This window comes from Dipodomys merriami, unplaced genomic scaffold (assembly GCF_024711535.1).
Source record: "Dipodomys merriami isolate MVZ:Mamm:240054 unplaced genomic scaffold, mDipMer1.0.p SCAF_32, whole genome shotgun sequence".
NCBI lineage: Eukaryota > Metazoa > Chordata > Mammalia > Rodentia > Heteromyidae > Dipodomys > Dipodomys merriami.
Window position 1 is genome coordinate 16,174,377 of NW_027204715.1, and position 25,136 is coordinate 16,199,512.

A 25,136-nucleotide genomic window follows, 5' to 3' on the forward strand; every position below is an offset into this window, starting at 1 on the left:
CCCCCCTCCCCCCACCCAATTTTACCCCCCTCCCCCCACCCAATTATACCCCCCTCCCCCCCCACACCGACATTGTAAAGCTGGTTTTGACATGACATTTTGTACTTCTCATTGTTGCAACAGGTCCACCTGAATCCTTAAACGACTTGTTTGTCCCCATCTCCTCCACATGTTATACTGACATCAAATATAGTGAAAGCGGGGGTTACACTGTGGGGGAGGGACATACAAAGCAACAAAGAAATAATCTTATAAATGCGTTAGAAACACATGCATGAAAGAAACGAAAACATTAAAATACATATTTAAGGGTTCATTTTCCTAACATCACATTATCTGACCTTTTCCGCTTGACTCATACCTATACTAGATATTGCAAATAAGGGAAACCATGGGACCTATGCTTCTTTGGGCCTGGCTTACTTCACTTAATATAATTTTTTCCAAACCTTTCCATTTCCTAACAAATGGGGCAATGTCATTCTTTGTGATGGAGGCATAGAATTCCATTGTGTATATATACCACATTTTCTTGATCCATTCATCTACTGAGGGGCATCTGGGTTGGTTCCATGTCTTAGCTATGGTAAATAATGCTGCAATAAACATAGTTGTGCTGGTAGCTTTAGTGTGGTCTTGTTTGGAAACATTTGGGTAAATGCCCAAAAGTGGGATTGCTGGATCATAGGGGAGATCTATGTGAAGTCTTTTGAGGAACCTCCATACTGCTTTCCAAAGTGGTTGAACAAGTTTACATTCCCACCAACAATGAAGTAAGGTTCCTTTCTGTCCACATCCCCTCCAGCATCTGTTGTTGTTAGAGTTCTTGATTTTTGCTGTTCTAACTGGAGTGAGGTGATATCTCAAAGTTGTTTTGATTTGCATTTCTTTTATGGCTAGGGATGTTGAACATTTCTTCATGTGTCTATTGGTCATCCTTCTTTCTTCTTCAGAGAAGCTTCTCTTTAAGTCTTTCGCCCACTTATTTATTGGGCAGTTGTTTCTTTGAGGATTTGTTGTTGGGTGGTTTAATTTTTTGAGTTCCAAGTATATTTTAGATATGAGACCCTTGTCCGTTGTATGGCTAGTAAAGATCTTCTCCCAATCGGCGGGCTTTCTATTGATCTTGCCAGCTATGTCATTTGCCCTGCAGAAGCTCTGCAATCTTATGCAATCCCATTTGTCCAACCTTTCTTTGATTTGTTGTGCTTCCGGGTCTCTATTCAGAAAATTTTGACCTGAGCCAAGGAGACCTAGGGTTTCTCCTATTCCATCCTGTAGTGTTTTCAGAGTGTAAGAAGACAATTCTTATGAAAAATTATAATGTAAAATTTTATTTCAATCCTAGATATAGTAAATATTCCATACAAAGAATGTATAATCAAATATAACTAAGAAAAACAGATGAAATGGCAATTTTGAAAATGCTAGTCAACTGAGCCCAGAAATAGATACAAATTAATAATAACTTATTTTAGAAAAAGAGTTAAAAGTAATGCCACTAAGAAAAAATCATATTTTTAAATAAATGCTACTTGATAGAAAATCCAAAACCAAATAATAATAAATATAACAATAAATCATCTCAACACAGAAATTATGCTGATCACAAATGGATTATCGAAATTCAAACAAATTTTTCCAAGGATATGGAAAACATGAGAGAAAGTTTGATGCACTTCCAAATGATCATTGAGACCTAACATCAAAGGCATGATCCAATAAAATTTAATTGTATAATGTAGAAACAAAACAAAACAAAACTTGCTCTTCAAACAGCAGTATCAAGATAATGAGATAAAACTTCTCCAATTCGAGAAAACGTGCAAAAACACATAAAGAGCTGCTATCCCAAATGAACAAATAAAGTATAATTTAATAGTAAGGAAATCATTAAAAAAATAAAGGAACACCTGAGCAGACCCTTTACTAAAGAAGATAAAGATGACAGTATATTCTGTGAGAGAAATACTAATTACAAAATTTAGAAGTATAATAGAATTGAGAAGTGGAGATCAAAATGAAAAACGGGGACAGCAGTTACCGTTACTTTTTTCATTTTACCCAGGCTACCAGCATATTGTTTTCCCACAAGGATATACTGAACAACAAGAAATTTCAAACATTTTTGCTGGGAGTACAAAATGATATAATTTAGTTTGACAGTTTCTTAGAACAACTAAATGTAGATACATGATTTTTTTACCTATCAATAAGTTTTGAACTCTTTGATAAGCATATGTCCCACCACTTACGCCATTTTATGAGTGCTTGTTCTATGTTGGTTAAGATAGGGTCTCTAATGATTCATGGCATGGCCCGGAATGTGCTTCCCACTGGTGTGCTTACCTTCGCTGCATGGATGACAAGTGTATGCCACTACGCTGTTCATGGAGCCCATGTTCATGCTTATACATTTTTATCCTAGAATCACCTCCTACCATGATCCCCTAATCTCCTCCTACCAAGTTGCTAGGATTATAATCTTTAACCACAGCATTCAAGAGAAAACTAAATTTCTGTTTATCACATAATCCAGAAATGTCTCCTTAGAATGTAACCAAATACATTTTAAATATATGGTTCACAAACCTTTTCCAAGGATGCCCATAACTTCTTTGCAGTTGTAAAAACTACCAATGCTCATAAGGAGATAAATCCATTAATAAGTCAATAACTAAACTAAACGTTTCTTTAGTTCTATAAAAGTGTGCTATACAGTCATGAAAAATATGGAGAAAATTTAAAATGTATACTTTTAAGAAGAAATTTCATCTGAAGTGGCTACTGCTTTACTATAAGTATGTGAATCTCTATAACAAGAAAAATCACAAGATCAACAAAAATGATCAGTGGTTTTGAGGAATTATGGAAGAAGAAGAAAGAGTAAATAATTAAAGCAGAGTGGTCATACAGGACAGTGTGTCTATTTTCCATGCTACATTTGTGGTTACAAATGTAGCATTTAAAGAAATATTTAAAGAAATTTAAAGAAATATCACACATTTAAAGAAATATGACAGTATGCGCCACATCCATTGTGAACCTTAATGTAAACTATGTACTTTGAGCATTGGTAACCATATATTACAACAGTCAAAGAAGGTTCATCAACTGTAAAAACTACAGCTATGGAGGAGAGAGTGCACTTATTTGGGATTCTACTTACTTTCTGCTCAATTTTTAAGTAAATTTGAAACTATTGTAAAAGTAAAGCTTAAACCTACTTAACACTTAATCCTACCTTTCTTAACAGATAATAATACAAAGTGATTATAACATGTTCACATAAATTCTGTGTCACTGTGACCAAATATCTGAAATAACAGGGGAGAAAGTTTAAATCTGCTTTAGTCCATGGTTGGACAGCATCAATATTTTGAGATTTTTTTAAAGAACATAATGGTTAAAATATGGAGAAATAAATGTATGTCCTTACCTCCTGGTGGCTGGGACACAGGGAGAGGAAATCCTGTAAGAAAGGCTTCCTCCTCCTTTCTCTTTAACTTCGGGTGGGTCTCCAGCCTTTCAATCAGTGCTGCTCTCTCCTTAGTTAATCCTTTCTGTAAATAGCCTGAAAGTCACACTCTTGGTCCACATTTATAATCTCCTGGACATTTCTCACCCTGGAATTAGTGACTTTAAATATGTGTGAGTATATATGTGTATATATGTATGCATATATACATGTATACATACATGAGTATTTATATATACACATGTAAATATTTTATATATAAATTAATAGGATCCAATGTCTATGCACGTATATGAGCATGAAAATATCAGATTAAATATGCACTGGAAAATATTATCATGAGAGCAATGAATTATTGTGAAATCTAGTTTTTGTTTATTTCAAAATATTATATATTTGTTTATAATTTCCACTCATAAGACCCAAACTAGATTAATATCATGGAAAAGAGTAGTTCTCATGATGATTTTGATATCTACAAATCACTTTTTTTCTTCTTCACAACACTGACTTAACCAATGTTTCTCAAAACACTTGAAAATTTTACCAGATATCCAATATTATCTAAATTATACCTAAAAGTAACTAAAAAACTATCTCAGAGTTTTTTTGAAATAAAAAGTGTGTCATTTTTTAAAATTTTTGATTGTGTCATTTTGTGGATAAAGACCTTTATTTAAAATTAATTTTTTGTTTAGTCATATTATTTATTTGATGAAGTATATTTTGTCACACTGATCTACTCTACTTATACTTTAAGTATTTTTCTGGTTTACAAATTACTTTTAAGTAAAAAGGAATACATATAATCACAAGACTACATACAATAATTTTTTGCTGGATTATTTTAAATCCTCTTTTTGTAGAGTTAATATGCATTAGATTATTCTTACCTTTTATTATCTAGACAGCAACATCATGTACATTCTGGGAAATCTCTCTATCTCTAAGCTACAACTTCAGATTTTAGAGTTATCTATTACCATTAAAAATGGAATGCACTCAGTTGGGAGCCAGTGGCTCATGCGTGTAATCCTAACTACCCAGGAAGCTTAGATCTGAGGATCTTGGTTCAAAACCAGCCCAGGCAGGGAAGTTGAGACTCTTATCTCAAATAAACCATTCAGAAAACCAGAAGTGGAACTGTGGCTCAAGTTGTAGAGTGCCTTCCTTGAGCTGAAGAGCACAGGGACAGTGCTAAGGCCTAGATCAAGCCCCGTGACCTGGAAAAAAAAAATAACATAAAAAGAATGTAATATCTCTTTTTCAGCCTTATTGTTTTATCTATAAAACTAAGCATTTAGCTAGGCATTCGTGGCTCACATCTGTTATCCCTGCTACTCAAAAGGCTGATATCTGAAGACTGTAGTTCAGAGCTATGCCAGGCAGGAACTTTGATTAGACTTTTATCACTAGTAGATTAGAAAAAATGTCTAACTGGAGCTGTGAATGAAGTGGCAGAGTGCTAAAATTGAGCAATGGAAACTTCGAGACAGTGCCCAGGCCATGAAGTCCAGCCCCAGGATGAGTACAGATAAACAACAATTGAAAAGACTGGTAACATTACTATGATGTCCTTATGATTATCTTTCATAGAAGAAATAATAATCCTACTGACATTATGAAAATCAACTGTTCATGCATTCCAAGAGAAAAACGGATATAGCAAAAGATGTAGATAGATAATAGGTAGATAGATAAAGAACAATGAAGGAGATGAGAAGTGAACTCTGTCATTCTTGTGAACTCTTGTCATTCATAGAGCTATGATAGATAGATACAGACAGACAGACAAAATAGTGAAGGTGATGAGAAGTGAACTATCTGTCACACTCAAATCACAACTTATTTATGAAAAGCATGTTTCCATAGAGAGGTATATTGAAATTACAAAAAAGGGCTTAATTTCTTAGATTTTTTTCATATAGCAGAAACCACTGCAAAATTTCCCCCAATTGAAAACAAAATAATTCATCTTATTTAGGATCACTTAACATTTTCTTCTATCAATAAAAATAGGGCAATGTCGATAATCAGATCACAAAGGGAAGAAAACGTTTCACTAAGGTTTACTTTGGAAATATTATGAATTGGACTGGCATCAGTATAGAATGTTCCAAAGTTTGTTGTCCAATAAATTTCTTTTTTTTTATTTTTTTTGTTTTTTTATTTTTTATTGTGAAAATACTGTACAGAGGGGTTACAATTACATGGGCAAGATAATGAGTACATTTCTTATCAAGCATTGCTTTTTTTCTTCTGTATTCTGACCAGCCAATGGTTTGTCTGTCTTCTGGGAGTTTCCAGTGCTTGTTTAATTATCTGATGTTCTGAAGAAACATCACTAGGAGTTGGTAAATGGATTATCTCTATGTTTAAGAGATATGTAAAAATAAGATGAAAATTTAAATGTATAAAGTATGACAATAGTATTGACTTTTTAAATGCAAGTGAGTATTCAGAGGTAAGATTAATGAAGCTTTTCTTAGGTGGATGTGAATATTTTTCTCCATAACTTAAGTTTTGTATAAAGTGCATATATTTTCATGAAGTGAGGTTATAATTTATATAACATCAATGTGTATATATGCAGGCAAAGCTGAACTTCAAATTGCTCATCATTATTATTGTTTAAATTTCCCTAGCTAAGTAATTTTTCAACTAAGGGATATTTTTGGAGAGTCTAATAGACTTTTTGAAAACTTTTCCTTTAAATTGTGAATTCCATGCACAGCTGAAGGAGTAACATGGCACTATATTTACTTAATTGCAATACTTGATATTGTAATTTAAGTAAAGAATATCTTTATAAATTATTCTGTAATGTAAAATGTGGAACTCTGCAATGACAAATACTTGAGGTGGGATACAAAGTTCCCAGGCATTAAGAAGCAGAGGGAAACTGAAGATTTTTGTGTGGAATAACAGAAGCTGTTTCCTGTAGTTGGGTAAAACACCCAACTAAAGGATTTAGTTCTTGGAAACTATGACTGTGTCACCTTAGACAGCAAAAGGAATCTTGCAGATGTTATTTAACGATTTAAAAAATCAAGAGTTTGAAAATTATTTGGGTGTATGAAGGTATAACACATATAATTACAACATTCTCTCTGAGAGTAGACGATGGGATCTGAATTAAAGATGATGTGTGGTGGCTGGGAAGGTAGTTCAGTGGTAGAGTGCTTGCCTTGCAAGCATGAGAACTGGATTCAATTCCTCAGCAACACATAAGCAGAAAAAGCCAGAAGTGGCATTATGGCTCAAGTGATAGAGCACTAGCCTTGAGCTGAAGAGCTGAGGGACAGTGCTCAGGCCAAGTTCAGGCCCCACAACTGTCTAAAAAAAAAAAAAAGAGGATGTGTAGTATGGTCCAGGAAGGCCTCAGGAGAGTGTCAACTTACAGAAAGTAGAGAAACATTGTCTGGGAGGGCCACCAAATTGCACATAGCCTTGCTGATACCTTGATTTTAGCCTCGTGATTATTTTAGACTTCAGATTCACAGAATTCCAAGTCAGTAACTTTGGTTGTTTTAAGTTATTTCATTTCTAATATTTTGTTGCAGCAGGTTTAGGAAAATAATACATTCCTACTAATGCTCTTATTACAATACTTTAATATAGCTTACATTTTAATAAGTGATCTCTCTTTAAAAACATTACTTTCAACACTATAACCTAGAACATGATATGTGTATGTGTAATGTTTAATTTTTCCATGCTGTGTTTTCTGTGTAATTTATTTCAGTTGATAAAATTAAAAGGGAAAGCTAAAAACATTAATTGATAGACTCCAAAAAGAAACATTCAAATGCAATGCTGCTAAAAAAAAAAGTAATTGACAGTTTTTAACACATTTTCCTTCTATGATGAATTCTAAACCTCATGGCATATGGTAATTAGTTTATCTTGACATGATTTTTTAAAAAAACATGCACTTTTATAAAAAGTGTAACTTCTTGAGCTGTCTGTGCTTTTAAATAAATTCACACTTTTCAAGCATATTTGTTCCAACTATTGCATGTGATTACCGTGTGTATCTACTGTCTACATTTAAACTGTCTTTGGGGCTCATCTATGGAAAAGAATCTGTTATCCGCAGATGAAGGACTACGCATCCTTCTTTCTTTGCTATGTCAAATCTGTACCATATATCCCTTATTAACCAGCTCTTGTGTTAAAATAGCCCTTGGGTATCACCTTGATTAAAATTGTTATCATTTAAACGTTGAAATTTACTTCAGTAAAAAGAAGATATAAAGAAAGATATAAAAAGATATAAACAAAGAACTTTAAATAATATATCGTATTAAGAAAAGGTTAATTAATGAATGTTATATGTATTGAATGCCATATGTTATATATATATATATATATATATATGATTCTCTGTATATAGGTTATATATTCAGAGATTCTATACATAGATTATCTCATATATACATATATCAGTTTGTTTTATAGGTCCCATGGTTTCCCTTATTTGCAATATCTAGTATAGGTATGAGTCAAGCGGAAAAGGTCAGATAATGTGATGTTAGGAAAATGAACCCTTAAATATGTATTTTAATGTTTTCGTTTCTTTCATGCATGTGTTTCTAACGCATTTATAAGATTATTTCTTTGTTGCTTTGTATGTCCCTCCCCCACAGTGTAACCCCCGCTTTCACTATATTTGATGTCAGTATAACTTGTGGAGGAGATGGGGACAAACAAGTCGTTTAAGGATTCAGGTGGACCTGTTGCAACAATGAGAAGTACAAAATGTCATGTCAAAACCAGCTTTACAATGTCGGTGTGGGGGGGGGGAGGGGGGTATAATTGGGTGGGGGGAGGAGGGTAAAATTGGGTGGGGGGAGGGGGGAGGCGGGGAAGGGAAGTGAAGGGTAAACAAAGGAGGAGGCTGCAATGCTTGGTAAGAAATGTATGCATTATCCTGCCCATGTAATTGTAGCCCCCCTGTACAGTATGTTCTCAAATAAAATAAAATACAATTAAAAAAAAAAAAAGAATGATAGTTTGAAAAACATGTTTAAAATTATAAAAAAAAACCTTCAATTTGGAAAATGCAATGTTGTTTTCAAATTTCTATTCAAAGCCTCTGAGACATTTTTGCTGAGTATTTTTTTTTCCTATGGGCGAATGTCTTTGTATCTAAAATGAACAGTTACAACATGGTAGCATATTCAACAATTTAGAAAAGCATTCCAAGTTTTACAACAATAAAATTTTTACAAAATAAAATATAAACTTAATGAAAGGAATAAATATGCTATGCATTCCACCTGAGTTACAAGTTTAACACATTTTCCATCATTAACTCATAATATTATTTTAAGTCCATTGATGAATTAAAGCATCAATACATGTATTTGGCAGTCATGTCAATTAATATGGAGTTGATAACATAATGATTTATGTCTAAAAACAGCCTCTGCCAAAGTTAGCAAGACATCTTCTCTAATAAAAACAATTCCATGAAAAATGCTTGGACACAAGTCTCAAAAATTAGAGTGCTTTCTATCAAAACCAGACTCTGAGAGTTCAATTCCCAGTACCATCACAACAATAAAAAAATCTGCAACGAAAAACTGAATATCAGACTTACATATATTTATTCTACAAAATGGTAAAGAAGATTGTCAAACAACAAAATGTAAATTGGAGACAGTTTCTGCTGTAATGAGCTTTACATTGTTTTAGATTTTTTTGCTCACTTTTTAACTTACTTTTCATAATAAACTCTTAGATAGTTTATTTTTATTGTTGTTTCTTATTTTTTTTCTTGTTGAAGAAGTCACCTTAGTAGTAAATAATTTGAAATAATAAATACTTGAAGTAGAATTTCAGTATTTATTTTCTCAAATTCTAAATGGCTCAGAGCCAAGGCATTCCTAAAGCTTAGTGTATCTGTGATGTTAGCAAAATCCATGTTTCTTCTATTGTAAACTACAACACCTAGGGTTATCTTTAGCTCTGGTTGCTTCCTTTGCTGTCAAGAAATTGGTGTAGAGAATCTCTATATTTAGTCTTTTGAGGAACCTTGATACTGCTTTCCAGAGTGGTTGAACAGCTTACCTTCTCACCAAAAGTGTAGTAGCATTACCTTTGGGCCACATCCCCATCCAGCTCCTGCCATTGTTAGTTTTCTTGATAAGGACCATTCTAACTGGGATCAGGTGGAATCTCAATGTTGGCTTGATTTGCATTTCTTTTATGGCCAGAGATGTTTAACATTTCCTCACATGTCTTTTGGCCATTCTTACTTCTTCTTTGGTTAAATCTCTTAGTCTTTAGACCATTTATTAATTGGGTTGTTGTTTTCTTTGATGATTTATTTTTGGATGTTTAATTTTTTAGCTCTAAGTATATTTTAAATATGAGGCCCTAGTCTGATGCATAGCTAGGAAAGATATTCTTGACCCAGAGATCTCATTCCTGAGCAAATGACCACAAATCAGGCCATACCAAAACCACTAATATAACCATGTTCATTGAAGTATTATATACCATAGTTAAGATATGAAATCAACCCAGATGTCTCTCACTAGATGAATGGATCAAGAAAATGTGGTACATACATACTATCGAATTCTATTCTTCCATCAGAGGGAATGACAATGGCCCATGACAAGGAACTTGAAAGAATTTTTAAAAAAACATTTTAAGCAAAGTAAGCCAGACTCAAAGAAATATAAGGCTGTATGGTTTCCCTAATTTGTAATAGTTAAAATATGCTTACAAGTCTACAAATAAACCCAATAGATAGTAAAAGACAAAAACTTGAACTTGGGTATGATTAAAAAGGACCCTAGACATTAACACAGTAAGAACAAGGAGGATATTCTTAGGAGAGGATCACAAGGGCACAATAGCTATGTTCATATGATTATATAAAATGATGGTTGTTGAAATAAATGCTAAGAAATGAAACAAGGGTTTATTGTTATTATGGTTATGATTATTATATTGTTTGTGTTTTTTTCTTTTTTCCATCCTCTTTGTCATTACTTTTTATTTCTGTAGCCTTTGTCTTATATACAAGTTTAATTGATTTAGTGAGGGGAAGGGGAAACACAGAAATGGTGGGACAAAATATGATCCAATTCATCAGTGATACTCACTAGACACTATGCTGGAAATCAACCATACAACTTGGGGGTATGTAGGGTCTGAAGGGAAAAAAAACCTGGGAGAAAATGAGGGATAAATAACACTGTTCAAAAAAATACACTCATTATTTGGCTTAGGTATCTATAACCCCTCTGTGTATCACCCTCACTATTTTAAAAAATAAAAATAAAGAAGTATAGAATCTCAAGGATCATGACGGAGTCTGAAACAGGAAATTAAAAAATTCTTTTTAGCAGTAAGAAAATAGTTATAGCATATGTCTGTAAGAAACTTCCTTCCTTGATGGTTGGCACAGGATTTTATCATAAAAAAAGATAATATAATAATTGGACATAGTAGATGATTTTTATAAGATTGTCATAGATAATTCAATATCTATCATTTGGATTTGGTCATGCAAGACAAATGAAGAGGACTCAAATCTCCTACAATAGGGACAAAGTTAAGAATCATTAGAACACTGTTAAATATTGTTAAGTAACTAATAATGTGGGTGCTAAACTTTTATGAAAAATCATTCTCTTTTAACTTTATATTTCTTTCAATCAACCAAGATTTTAGGGGCCATAGTAAATTGGCTTCTATTCTGACACCTATACTTCTATGCTTCCAATATCTATTAAACCTTTTTCTGGGGACCTGTCTGACCTGAAAGAAATAATGAAAGCCCAAGAATTAGACTTCCCTTGTACCAGTAAGTACCAATTTCTTTGATCATTACATACAAACTTTGAGGAAGTTAAATTACAACCTTGGCTTACTGACAAACACAATTCCAACCCTTAAAGGCACATATTCCTAACTAGGTGATAAAGCATTCCGGTATATAAGATCTGTACACAAAAAGAGACCAGAGGATGACACAAGCAGCTGCTTACTCCTGCCACCAGGAAGAGGAAAATAATCTGATATGAATGGTTAAACAAGAAGATAATAATATATTCTAGCATGAACACTGCAGAGTCTCTGAGAGCACAAGCTCCTTGAAGTTGGTTTTAGAAGTAGGTAATGAACATAATGCTTTCCCTAGAAGACAGACCCATGAAATGTGAAGTCAAATGGACTGTGAAAATCCGCCTTGACAAATGCAGTAGGACAGCACGATTGATGAACTTCTTCACTTTCAGGAGAATGCAGTCTCTTCAGTTTCTCACCCTGCAGATTCTGTATGTGTCATGGACTGGTGATTGCTGTAGCCTTCACGCTCTCTTTGTATCAGTGTCTACTTCAATTAGGTTCTTCCTTCTTACTGTATGCTGGTTTTGCTGAAGCAGATTCCACATGTCTTATGATTTTCAAATTGTAAGGTCCTGAGTATCAATATCAGGACAAACAGAATAATGTACATCATTTTCATAATTTGGTCCATAGAGCAGTGTAGTATTTTTTTCATTTTATATATGTTTTTAATTTGTGTTATTTTAATTTTTTAAATTATGTTTAAGTAGTTGTACAAAGGGGTTTCAATTCAACATGTCAGTCTGTGTGTATAATGAATCTTGTGTCACTCAGTTCATGATTCTCTCCATCTTCCAACCCCAGCTATCTCTTCAACATACCTTGCTCCATTTAAATGTATGAACATTGAATATCATGAATGTGTTCACCCATTCTTTTTTTGTTGTAATTTAGATTTTTCCCTTGGAGAAAGTCTAAGTGGGTATATAATCTGTGATAGTATATGAATAGATGTCTGTAGGTCAAACAGCATATATATATATATGTATATATATATATATATGGCATATGCTGTTATTTGCCTAACTAGTCTATTATAATTTTTATCATATGCAAGATGTACTGACAATGTTTATGAATCTCTACATATGCGTTTTCAGATTGCATGATCCTTTCAATGAACTAGTCTATGTAGACTAGATTTCAATCAGGAATTTCAATGTGTCTTGAGAAATAAAAACATTCACAACAAAACACATTACATACATTATAGGAAAAATAATTGGAAATTTATTATGCAAAAACAGAGAATTGTCACTGATCATCTTTGATGCAAAAGAGCAGGTTGTAGCTTTCAGAGGACACCCAAAGCGCTATAGCACTCTCAGACAGGAGAGGGATGATGGAAGTTTGCTAGTTTTGTGAATTCAAGCATAAGCTCCTAGACAGATGTGGGAAACTGGTTTCAAAACTGGTGGTTGAGCATGAGGACTGGTCAGAAGTGATAGGAATTCAAAGTTGCAGATGTTGAAGTAGGAAAGTATAGGAAGGTCGATTCTTACCCTGTATCTATTTTTCTCTCCCTCTCCTTCTAACCAAGTATGACTTTCAGAGCATAAAAACTACTGCCAGACATCTTCCTGTAAAATCTTATGCAGATTTTTCTTGAAGCTAATTTTAAGTTGAAAAATATAGAGGGGAAAAAAGTAGATTTGGCTATATTAAACAAAATGACACATTACAAAACTTCCACAGTATGTTCCCTCCCATAAAGACAAGTTTACTTTAAAATCAGGAGCTTCACCTCATCTTCACTTTTCCTGAATTCTTGTTTCAAATATGAACAAAATGAGGTGATTTAAGCTAATAAATAAAAATAATCTATTATTTGCATTTTAACTCATTTATCTGTGAAGTCTAGAATATTTTATTTAAATTCAATCTGAAATTTATTTTAAAGCCATCTGAAATCAATTACTGAATCTCCATATATTTGTTGATAAGCAGATTTTTTTTTTCTGGGTCCGGTCCTGGGGGCCTGAACTCTGGGCCTGGGCACTGTCCCTCAGCTCTTCAGTTCAAGGCTAGCGCTCTACCACTTGAGCCACAGAGCCACTTCCAGCTTTTTTCTTTTTTGCTTATGTGGTGCTGAGGAATCGAACCCAGGGCCTCAGGCATGCAAGGCAAGAGCTCCACCAATGAGCCACCTTTCTAGCCCCACAGATTTATTTTTATATGGCAATGAAAATTCTGACATCCAGCTTTTGGTTTTCCTTAATTTCAAGGTTATTTCTTTTGTTATCTGCAAATATAATCTCTGATATAGAATTGTTAAGTATTCTTTAGGCATTTTCCACTTGTTCAATTTTTTCTTATATGTCAATTTTCATTAAATTTTTTTAATTTTACTAATTTAATACCTGATATCATTATTTAGATACACATTTTTCCTTTTGTGGCTCTTCAATATCTGCTTTTAGTACATTATATTTTTAAGATATTTTATTACTGAGAGGAGAATCAAGTCTACTAGCTTTTCTAAGAATGTTTAAGCAAGTTTATTAATAATAACTAATGGTCATGATATCTTCAATATTTACCTATTTGGGAAAATAAGAATATGTATAAAGGGCTGGGAAGGTGGCTCAGCGGTAGAGCTCTTGCCTTGCATGCTTGAGAGCCTGGGTTCGATTCCTCAGCACCACATAAACAAAAAGAAAAAAAAAAGCCAGAAGTGGCGCTGTGGCTCAAGGGGTAGCGTGCTAGCCTTGGCTGAAGAGCTGAGAGACAGCGCCCAGGCCCAGAGTTCAGGCCCCACGACTGGATCAAAAAAAAAAAAAAGAATATGTATAAAAACAAATTATTGGTATATTCAAACCATTCTCTCCCTCTTTCTTTCCTTCCTTCACTCCTTATGCCCTCTTTCTCTCTTTTCAATGCAAAAGTTTTTGCTGTGGTCTATATTTAGAATGAAATCTATAGCAGCAACAATACATACATATGTTGTTTTGACTATAGGTATTAAAGACATGGCACTGTACTTCTAGCCAAGATAAGCTTCAAGTATAGGTTTCAAGTTTTTGAACACAAGACTGCAAGCAGGTATTTAATTCTGAAAGATATTTACCACCTCTGACTTCTGAGAAACATTTTTACTTATGTCTGATAGAGACAATTTTCTGAAGAAGCAATTTCTGCTAAAGATGAAAGTCCAAACAAGAGTACAAGAGTATATTGATCAGATTTGAACTCCTTAAACCAAAGGCTTCTACCCTACCACTTGAATCAGAGCTCCCCTTCCAACATCATTCTTATATAATAGTTTAGATTGTAATTTTCTTAAAATCCAAGAATTTAGATAAATGAATATGTCAAGTTTTGTCTTGAGAGAAAACTAAGACAATAGCATTCTGAGATGTCAATAAAATTCTATTTGATTAGTGTTATTTGTGTAATGAGAAAACTATTCGCCCATCAACATGTGAAATATAAACCCTTTTTCCTAATAATGAGGTTTTTGGAAGCAGACTGCAAAAATTGAAGGTTCCTATACATTTAGTAGATGATATAAAATCATATGTTCTCACATTAAGAAGTGATTACAGAGTAAATAACGGATTTATTTAATTTAGCAACTGATATTTGTTTAATCATAATTATAATAAAGAATACACATTTCTAGGAACTGAATACTCCCTTTCAATATCTCAGTAAATAGGGTTTGCCCAATATTTGCCATTAACACTGTGCTCTATAAAATATCAAGGAAACTGTTCCTGGAAGTTGTAAAATGAGCTATCATTTATTTTGAGGAGATATTAATCCATATGGATATTTCATACTAAATTATTAAAACCCTGTGCTATCTGCAGAGTGGATCAGATGGTAGATCTTTTCTTTAACTAATTTGTCAATGACAACAAACTGTTTGTATCATACTTTGTCTAAATATATTTTTGGTTTGACAGGTTCCCTAGGGACTCTTCCTATCAGGTGAATGTATTGACATCTGGGTTCAAATTGTTCTAATTTACATAGAAAATGAACACATCCCCAAAAACATTTTGTGGAATGTCTTCAGGTAGAAAGCTGTAAAGTTCATCATGAAGTAAAATATTTAGTGTATTTTTCTCCTAAAGGAGCAAAATACCACTGGTGAACTCACTTTGAAATCTTGCTTTGTGCTGACAGTTGAACTATAACTATATTTCATAAACCATAGCTCTCCCAAGTTACTGAAAATAAATTGATTTTCTGGAAATATGCGACACACAGGTTCTCAATATGAGTCTTGAACAGTTTGTCCCTAAAGTAGTTATTTCCATTTACACCCCTGACCTGCCAGTATCTCCAGTGCTACTGTAGTTTTTCATGTACTTCAAAACCTACAGATCTGTTTCCATCCCTCTTAATCTAATATAAACTGCACATGCTTCTATCAGTAAAGACCTTCATTTTTATCCTTCTTCGATTTCATGACACCAGTGCTTCTATATTTCATAGCACAGGGAGCAGAATGAAATTACACATATCTCAGATTTCAGCAATATCTGCTTTATGTGATTCAAGGCCTCCATACAAAGAAGAGGTCATTCACAATATTTCAAATAAGGCTACTTTGGGGGGATTATATATGATAAACTTCACAATGTGTTTGATTGGAGGTGGTAAAATGTTTTTTATTTGGACGAGAATGAAACAATATAAGCCAATTAAGGACTAACATGGCATGTCTCATTACAAACGTAGGCACAAAAACATGTTGATCAAAACTATGGAACATGTTGAAGACTATAGAGCAAAATCTGGAGCACCTAAAGCAAAGTTTTGTTTTGTTTTTTAACTCTATATAAACATGTTGAACAAAAGTTGAAAACCACCTGGATAAAGCAATAAAAGTGGAAAAATGCATTCTCTGACCTTCAAAAAATTGCAAATGATAAAGTATGTCATTTACTTCATATATTAATTTATTTTGTTATATATACTATATGGTATATAATATGTATTCTTATACTAATTTGTTATTCTCATGATGCTTAACAATGATCTAATTAATAAAATTTGGTGCCTGTACATAGAGAGGGAGAGAGAAAGAAATAATACAATTTTTTTTGTTTTATGATAACATTCCACTTAATACGTTCTATTTAACAAATGTAAAACAAGGAAAAAAAGAAAACGCAAGAAATTAGGGAAATGGGTGAATTTCTGAATTTCAACATTAATAGGTCTTTTATATCATAAATGCAATATAAGATGAATTAATTGGGAAATAAATTTGGAGTAAAGATGTCATGATGCAACTGTACTTTTTGAATTATGAGAAAATGAAGGGCAGTGAAAAGAGACAGGTGAGGTATTGAACTTGCATTGTGTGATGATAAAACAGAATTGCTTTGGGTCTGTGTGGATATCCAAGTAATTTCAATTCATGCCATTGATGCGATACAATTAGCTGGAACGTTCCCGTCTGTTGATCAGAGACAATGTGGTATATTAACCATTTGTTACAGAACTGCCAGTACTTGAGAGAATGCTAAGGTCTCAGGCACACAGATGGCTGCCAGGGCAAAGATCCAGTCTTGTGGTGAAAGCAGGATTCTGAATATGGATTGTGTCTAGCAGAGGATTTGCATGTGGTATAATCTATGAGGCCAACCAGGGGCAGATTCCATGTATATGTCTGGGTAATTGACTGGAATGGCTTGTCTGAATAGATGTAAGTACTTTCAAATGATGGAAAATGAAACCCTTCTGGGAATCTACTGGAGGATCTGAATAAATGCAGGAACTGATGCCAAAATCAAGAACTGAGCTTCCTCAAAACCTAAGATATATGTCCACGCACCAGGAGTTTATCCAGACACACAGGCCAAAACAAAGTCAAGAACAAACAAATGTCACTGGAGCAAAAGAAGGTAGAAAAACAAAACAAAACAAAGACAAAACAATGAAATTTGAACTGAGCATTATTAAAGTTAGCATTAGAATGACTTGCTATAGTTCTATATTTGTATTCTTTCCCTCAAATTGCTTGTGCCCGTTATCTCTTTAGTTAAGGCCCAGGCTAGGGTGCAATTCACCTATATTTATATTACTACATAGAATCTGATTTACAGTTCCAATTCATTAAAATTGTATCTGAAACTCAGTAAAGCCTATTTTGAATGCTAATGTCATGCGATTCTACATAAGGATATAACTGGAGAACCCAGAAACTTGACCATAAATCCACAACATAATGATTTTGATATCCATGTATATCATCAGCACTGTCTTACCTTGAAATAAATTGGTAATGCTCTGGATGGCAAAGTTTAGTTGGTTATAAGTGGTACATATATTTTTTTAAATTAGAAACCTGGAATAGTTATGAAAAATAATTAAAATGTTCTTAAAAATTCAAGTATGGTGCTTTATTCCTGTAAATGAAGAACTCAGTAGGATAAGGCAGGAGCTACGAATCTGAGGTCGGCTTGGGCTATACATATATAACAAGAGGCCAGACTGGCTATATACCCAGTATGGGGAACAGAGTAAGACCTTGCCTCAAAATACAAAGCAAAACACACAACTAAACAAGAGCAAAAACAACAATGAAACATAAAATAAACTGAAAGGAAGAAAGCAAATATCTTTTGTAAGTAAATTTACTTCATCTTTTCCTCCCCATATTAAAAATGTTAGTCTTATGGGGCGGGGTATCATTGTACATGATACAGTATACCTTGATCGGACTCATCCTTCTTTTTTTCATCAGTATGAGGCTTGACCTCAGGGCCTGGGAGCTGTCTCTGAAATCTTTTGCTCAAGACTAGACCTCTTACACTTTGAGCCACAGCGACACTTCTGGTTTTCTGGTGGCTACCTGGAAACAAGAGTCTCACAGACTTTTCTGTCAGAACTGGCTTCAGACAGTGATGTTCCGATCTTAGCATTCTGGGTAGCTAGAATTCCAGGTGTGAGCCACTGGCACCCAGACTGCAGACTCACTTCTTCTATCACTCCCCATCAGCACCCTTCCCAAATCTATCTCAAAATCTTCACTCTTGCATCTTTACATGTGTACCTTAGGTATTTTGACTGACTGTACTCATCCTAATTTACCCTTTCCCTTCCCACAAATACTCATACGCAAGACAGAACTCATTTTTACCTTTCTGTCAATCATCTTTAAGTGTGTGCTTAAAGTGTTTGTTGTCACTTTGTCCATGCATGAATAATACTTCAATCAAGAAGATCCTCTCACTCTCACCGTCCTTATACTCTCTTCCCATTATTCAACAACTTTCAATGATTAGTTTTTCTTTAACTTCATACAGGAACACAATATCTTTTTACATTTCCTTTTCCTTTTCTCCCCTAGTTCCTCAACCATCACAGTTGCAAACATGTTAAATGCATATGTAAGACAACAAAGAGATAAGACCCTGTGAATGCTTGCATTACAAATGTTTTTATATTTGTAGAGAAAGCAGGCAACTTTTGTTCTTTGAACTTGGCTTACTTTGCTTAACATAGATTCTATCTGTCAATGGAAAAGAGATAAGTTTGTCAATACAGTGTATCTCAGAGACCAGATGCCTCCATCCCATGGGTACTCCACAGGAGTATTTTGTGGGAGTTTGATTACCATGGACAGCACTACTTGAATTCCTCTGACTTGTGCTGTCATATTTCTTTCTGTAACCTTTTATATTTTCCTATTTTTATAACATTCTTCAATTAATGAAGAAATGACATTTGTGACACAAACAGGGATCCCAAAAAGTATTCAACTGGTTACCTATCTATCTATCTATCTATCTATCTATCTATCTATCTATCTATCTATCTATCTATCTATCTATCTATCTATCTGTCTGTCTGTCTGTCTGTCTGTCTGTCTGTCTGTCTATCTATCGCTTTGTTTTGATAGTCCTGGGGCCTTGAACTCAAGTCTTGGGCTTTGTTTGAGTCCTTTATTGGACATAAGATTCTCACAGGCTTTCCTGCCCAGGCTAGCTTCAAACCAAGGTCCTCAGATCTTAGCTTTCTTATAGGAGGCATGGGCCACTGGCATCTGGCCTGTGGTACTATTCTTTAAAGGTCTGGGACAGTTTGCTTTCATTTCTGATTTCCCCCCACCCCCTACCATAGTTTCTTGACTTTTACCAAACTTCCTTGAATCAATTATTATAAATACCTTATCAAACAATTACTAGTGATCTGCATCTTCTTAGATTCAATCAATGAACATTTTCAGTCCATTTAATGTCATTATGTTTTATTTTGTTCTAGATCCTTATGGTCATACATCAGTACTGATAAATTGAATAAACAGATTCTACACTTTATAGTCTGGCTTTATCTATGACATCAAGTAAGTCTGCTGTGAAATCTAGATGAGTTTCTCTTGCTCTCATCATTTTTTAAATTTATATTTTATTGTAAAGGTGATGTACAGAGGGTTTACACATACATAAGTCAGGTAATGAGTATATTTGTTTTTAAACAGTGCTACCCCTCCCTCATTTTATCCTACTTTTTCCCTTCTCGACCCTTCTCCTCCCCCAAGTAGTATAATTTTTCCCAATCTAATATCTAGTGAGTATCACTGTTGAATTGGTTCATCCTTTGTCCCACTGTTTCTGTGCTTCCCCTTTCCCTCCCCAAATCAGATAAACTTATATACAACCCTAAGTATACAGAAATAAACAAGTAACAAAAGGGAATAGATGAATGGAAAGAAAGAAAAAGTACAAGTTGTCATGTAGAAAACAAGCTTTACAATGTTTGTGCGGGGGGGGGGGGGCGTTGGGGGGGGAGAGGCTGGGAAGGGATGTGAAGGGTAAACAAAGGAGGAGGCTGCAATGCTTGATAAGAAATGTACGCATTATCCTGCCCATGTAATTGTAACCCCTCTGTACAGTATGTTCACAAAAAAAAATAAATTAAATAAAAAAAAACAAGTAACAAAAGGGAATAGATGAATGGAAAGAAAGAAAAATAATAATAATAACTGCAAACAGTACCAAAAATAAAAACCACATCTTGACCACTGCCATTACAGTTCTAAGAGATTCCCTAAGATCAGGGACACCATGGTTGTCCCTGCTGGAAGTTTGATTCTCTTTGCCAATGAAGCTGGTGTTAAGATACTTGGGATTCCAAGTTTTACATTGTTTGTTTGCCACTGTCCTTTATTCTGATCCTGTGAATCCTGTAGTTATCCAGAGGTAATGCATGCCAGAAGCTGAGTGTAACATACTGTGGTTAGAGATTATTTTCTCCTACAGAAGCAGGGCAAGATATTGAGCCCATCCTGGAACAGAGCCCATGGAATCATGGAGAAGGGTCCGTGTGTTGATGGATTTTCCTGCGCCAGGCCCTCTACTGAGTTCCAGAAGAGAGTAGTGTGAATAATTGTTTCTATTTTCAACAAGTGGTTACCATTGCCTGCTACCCATGGTTGAGGAAAAAGTGGCCTGGCTAATGAAAAATTGCCTTTCTAAACCTCTTCAATATGCTTTTATTATTATTTTTCTATAACCACATACTGTCATTTCCGTCTGATTTTCTTCACTCAAAAGAAGGGATTTTTATGCATGGTTAGGCATTGAAATTGTTGACTGTGCTGAAGGCTGATGGCCAGAAAAGCTGAATCTGCCAGCCAGCTCTAGTCCTCTCCATATCATTTTTATTGTGTATTTTTCTTGTTTTCAAATCGATTATTTCTTGGCTATATTTAGGAAAAGTATAATTACAAATTGACTTTTGATCTTTCCATTTGATTACACTCTTACTTAAAATGCTATAATACTTTTTACTTTAACTCCTTCAATTTCTAATAAGATAGTTTATGATCTAATTACCAATTCTGGTTCCCATTCCATACCACAATGCTAATATATAATATATATTTTTAATGAGAAATGTAAGTCTATTTCATTGAAAACTAAATGGGGAGCATGGCTTTTCATTTTGCATTTAAATATAGAATTTATTTGCATTGATTTCTAAGTAGTCCTTTGACACCTCAAATTATTATAGAATTAGAGAATAGTCAGAATACACTCCAAATCCCAAGATATTCCAACAGATTCTCAAAATAATTGTATAATAGTATAAAGAAGTATACGGAACTTTATAACTGTAGTATTTTCATAAAGAGAACTTATGCGTTTTTAAGTGAGATGAATTTCATGTGGAGTAATAGCAGATAACACAATGTACCATTAGCCTTCTCAAGGACAATAGAGAACATTTTTTCTTTAATACAATATATTCTCATATACAATTTTCATAAAATGATAGCCTTCAAATGACCTTCCCTTGCTTAAACCTCACTGAATTACATCACTAACTGTATCTCCAAAGTGGAACAAAGAATATTCTCACTTCACATTCACACTCTTTTCTATTTAATTATGTTTATGTCCAAGAGGGTTATAAAATTGTTTCTTTTTTTTATATGGGATGGAGGCCATATCCTAGAATAATTTTGCAAAATAACTGTTCTTGGTGTCAGCACAGGTGAAGTTTTCTGAATGGTTTTACACTCTACTGCATCAGTTATTTTAGGTAATTTCTTTTCAAAATCTAAGGCATACAGGAAAATTACTCCTATCTACTGGCCTATGCACTCCATTGATATTGATTTTTTTTTGGCTTACAACTTGAATGTTCTGAAAATCATTTCTACATAAGAATAAAACTGAGAGAAACTCTGAAAGGGCATTTAAGATTTGTCCAAGTATATTTTCATTTTGAAAGAAATATGAATTTCTTATGAATGCCTTTTTAGTTATTGCAAGTTTCTATAACAAAATTAATAAAATTAGTATATGAAGGAAAAGAACTATATTTTTTAAAAGCTTTGGGTTTAGAGAAATATGAGATCATGGGTCCAGTAGGTTTACTTCCTGATGAGGGCTCTCTTTCTGGCTTGCACATGTTCATCCCCCTCTGTATTCCTACATAGTAGTGGAAAGGGAGGTAGGAGAGAGATAGGGTTGGAGGAAGAGATTGAGAGGGAGGAAAGGAAAACGAGTAAGACAGATTGAGGCAAAGAAGAGAGAGAGAAAGAGAAAGAACAGGATGGAGAAAAGAAGATAGTGAGGGAGAAAAGGAGAAAGACTGGAGAAAAAGAGAGAGAATAATTATAAGGAAGTAGATGACATTAAATAGAAGCCAGTAAATCCTCAGACCTACAGTTAATGAGGTGGATGTCCAATTAGCCAATGTTTAGTCTAAGTGCAAAGGCCTAACACTTAGGAGAAGTGACTGTATTTCTATTCTGAAGGCTAAGAAACATGAGCTCTAAAACTATCCAATGTTCCAGTGTGAGCCTATCTGAAGACAGGATAAAATTGCAGGTCCATATCAGAGAGAATCAGGCAGAGGTTACATAGTTCACAAAGGCAGTTCAGCCATTTGGTTTATTCAGGTAGGCATTCATTCATTTATTTATTTACTTATTTATATATTTATCTCATCCACATTACTCACCAGTGATTTCTTCACAGACATACCCTCTGGAATTATGCTTGTCCAAATGGCAAAGCAATTTGTCGCTCAGTCAAATTGACAGCAAAAAGCTATTTATTACTATTATTAATTATTATTATTATTATTTTGAATACAAGAGGTATGACTTCAGAACTGTACTTGCCAGCTATTTATTATTATGCAGCAATAACATTTTTAATATGCACATAAGCATGTTTGTGCATTCCAGTTACATCTAGTAAATTAATCCCTTAAAATATTGAAACCAAGTAAAAATTTTTAAAAATAAAATATATTCTACATTCATTCCAAATGAGACCAAAGAGGAAACCTTGATAGAAAATATTCATTTTAAGGCAAATTTCAGCAAACAGTCCCAAAGAAAGGACTGAGACAAATCTAACATTCACACCAGAAGAAGCAAGTTGGGAATATAACAGTCACTATGCAATATAGAAGAAGAGAACCTTACACAAAAACGTAGGCAGAAATTGAGAACGAAAACATCTTTCTCTCTTGATCACTCTGTCTTTCTGTCATACAAATACACACAGACACACATGCACACACACAACACATCTGAAAAGCTAATTATGTAGATATGAGCCTTATAATGAGAGCAGAATAAAAAATATTATCTTGATATAAAAATGTCTAGGGGCACAGTAAGGGGAATGCAGAAATGGTTGGAGAAAAGTTGAACAAATGCTTCAGTGATACTAGACACTGTGTTGAAATCAAACTATACACATTGTGAAGAGGAAGGGGTTGAGAGGGAAAAAATGTGGGAAAATGAGGGTGAAATGGCACTGGTCCAAATGTACTCATTACGTGACTTATGTAACTGTAACCCTGTACATTACCTTTACAATAAGAACAAAGGCCAGGTGCCGGTAGCTCACACCTACCTACTCAGGAGGCTGAGATCTGAGGATCGTGGTTCAAAGCCAACCTGGTCAGGAAAGGCCATGAAACTCTAAACTCCAATAAACCACCAGAAAACTGGAAGTGATGCTGTAGCTCAAGTGGTAGAGTGCTCACCTTGAGCTGAAGAGCTGAGGGACAGCTCCCAGGCTCATAGTTCAGGCCCTATCACCAAAACAACAACAACAATGATTTTAAAAATGTCTGGAATGCAGAAAGTTTTATCATGTTTGGAAGATCGATCATAGGCTCCAATGATAAGACAATGGCACAGTGGCATCTGTGATTCTGAAACAGATACTTATATCCAAATATCACCCACACTTTCTTAAGAGATGTTGGACAAATGGGATTGCATTAAATGGCAGAGGTTCTGCATAACAAAGGACATAGCTAGAAAGATCAGTAGAAAGCCTATAGATTCGGAGAAGATCTTCACTGGCCATACAACAGAAGGGGTCTCATATCTATAATATACTTAAAACCCATAAAATTAAAGCACCTACCAACAACTCATCAAAGAAACAAATGGGCCAAATAAATGGGCTAAAGACATAGAGACTTCTCTGAAGAGGAAATAAGAATGGCCAATAGACACATGAAAAAATGCTCAACTTCTCTAGCCATAAAAGAAATGCAAATCAAAACAACATTGAGATTCCACCTCACCCCAGTTAGAATGGCTATAATCAAGAAATCTAATAACAACAGATGCTGGAGGGAATGTGGCCAAAAGGGAACCCTACTGCATTGTTGCTGGGAATGTAAACTCATTCAACCACTTTGGAAAGCCATTTGGAGGTTCCTCAAAAGACTTCACATAGAGCTCCCCTGTGACTGAGCAATCCTACTTTTGGGCATTTACCCAAAATATCACAAACAAGGCTATCAGTACAACGATGTTTCTCACAGCATTATTCAACCATAGCTAAGATATGGAGCCAACCTAGATGCCCCTCAGTAGATGAATGGATCAATAAAATGTGATACACACACACACACACACACACACACACACACACACACACACAATGGAATTTTATTTCTCCATCAGAAAGAATGACATCGCCCCATTGTTAGGAAATGGAAAAACTTGGGAAAAAATTATATTAAGTGAAGTAAGCTAGGCCCAAAGAAACAAAGGTGCTATGGCTTCCCTTATTTGCAATAACTAGTATAAGTCCAGGACAAGCAGAATAGGTCAAAAGTAATATACATATGACCAAATAGGATGATGTTAAGTGAAATAAACCCCAAGATTGGGGCACACATTTTTCGTTCCTACTTGCTATTGTTTTTAACATATTTATGTGAATTTTTTGTTTCTCTTTTATGTTCTTCCCCCATGGTATAACCCCTGTTTTCACTGTGTTTGATGTTGGTGCCCTGCATCTTGTATATATATTTTTCATATTCGGGCAGAGAAAGGGAA